This window comes from Malaclemys terrapin, chromosome 8 (assembly GCF_027887155.1).
Source record: "Malaclemys terrapin pileata isolate rMalTer1 chromosome 8, rMalTer1.hap1, whole genome shotgun sequence".
NCBI lineage: Eukaryota > Metazoa > Chordata > Testudines > Emydidae > Malaclemys > Malaclemys terrapin.
Genome location: NC_071512.1, coordinates 80556581 through 80558611, shown reverse-complemented (window position 1 = coordinate 80558611; position 2031 = coordinate 80556581).

Here is a 2031-nt window from a genome sequence, read left to right as displayed (position 1 = left end):
GAAATCAACCATCCCCCCCTCCTTTCTCCCACCAACTCCTGGTGGATCCAGATCCAACCCCCTTGGATCTAAAAACAAGGAAAAAATCAATCAGGTTTTTAAAAAGAAGGCTTTTAGTTAAAGAAAAAGGTAAAAATCATCTCTGTAAAATCAGAATGGAAAATAACTTTACAGGGTAATCAAACTTAAAGAGCCCACAGGAACCCCCTCTAGCCTTAGGTTCAAAGTTACAGCAAACAGAGGTAAACACCCTAGCAAAAGGTACATTTACAAGTTGAGAAAACAAAGATAAAACTAACACGCCTTGCCTGGCTGTACTTACAAGTTTGAAATATGAGAGACTTGTTCAGAAAGATTTGGAGAGCATGGATTGATGTCTGGTCCCTCTTAGTCCCAAGAGCGAACTCCCCCCAAAACAAAGAGCACAAACAAAAGCCTTCCCTCCACCAAGATTTGAAAGTATCTTGTCCCCTTATTGGTCCTTTGGGTCAGGTGTCAGCCAGGTTACCTGAGCTTCTTAACCTTTTACAGGTAAAAGGATTTTGAAGTCTCTGGCCAGGAGGGATTTTATAATATTGTACACAGGAGGGCTGTTACCCTTCCCTTTATAGTTATGACAGGGGGGTGGCATGACCATGGCTGGAATGCTACTTGGTGAACTGTATAAAGGGCCAGTGGAGAGGGAAGTAAAACTGTGGAAAGTAAGTGTAGGCTGTGCGTGGATTCTACTTGGGGAATCAATGGAATCAATCAGAAGGCATGCAAACCTCCGCTCAGAAGGAAATCCAGGAGGGCTAGAAGTGAACTAGTATGAGTAAATTATAAAGTTCAAAAGGTCATTTGAGCCAAACAGAGTGGAGCTCACCTTGGAGCTGCAGCAACCAACCAAGAGTTCCCCTCAGCCTGCAGAAACATATGTATAATATATGGAGATATACCTATCTCATGGAACTGGAAGGGACCCTGAAAGGTCATCGAGTCCAGTCCCCTGCCTTCACTAGCAGGACCAAGTACTGATTTTGCCCCAGATCCCCTAAGTGGCCCCCTCAAGGATTGAACTCACAATCTTGGGTTTAGCAGGCCAATGCTCAAACACTGCCCCCCGTACATCGTTATCTGACAGCTCACCACCCCGGATTGCTATCTGTCACTAGATAACCAGTTTGATGTTTTTAGGTCAACTGTCAGGGCTGTTGTCATGGAAGTGTGAGCAGGTATTAACAGGATGCTGCTGCCACAGGTCATAAAGGCTAGGGCACTGCACAGAAGATTATCAATGGCTTTGCATGGCTGGGGTTCCCAAACCGTATTTGGGGCCATTGATGGGACCAGTGTATGCTTTGCCCACCATACCAGGCCTCAGAGTTCATCATCAGAAGTCCTTCAAAGATTTGTTGATTACTGCAGCAGAAGCATCAATATTGATGTAGGGTGGTCTGGAAAGGTCCATGATGCCAGACGCTTTGGAAAGTCAGGCCTCTTTGCTACAATGAATAGGGGATATTTTGCTCCCTGGACCACTATAGATATCAATGGTGTTCTGATTCCCCCTGTCATTCTGGGAGACCCAGCTTCCCCTCTGCTTCCCTGGCATAGGAAGCCTTTTACTGGACACTCGGATGGGAGAAAGGAGCTGGTTACCTGTACCCTGAGTAGCTACAGAACTCCAGTGGGGTATGTATGTGAAGGCTGAAAGGGAAATGGTGATGGCCCGATGATGAAGTTGGAGGCTGCTGAGCAATATCTGCCTCATGTGATAACTGCTCACTGTATTTTGCACCACATCTGTGCATGGATAAGGAAATACAGCTCAGATTTAGCTTCTTTCAGTCTTTAGGAATTTCCCCAGTATATTAATATGTAACCTACACCACCATATTGAGCACAGTTATGCAAACTTAATTTACACAGCAGTCCATATATACTTGCCATAAAATATACAAAATGTACAAACAAAATGCCCATAAACAACTGTATAAATAGTGCTGCTGTACCACCACTTTTATAACAAAAATTGTGGAGAAAGGGACA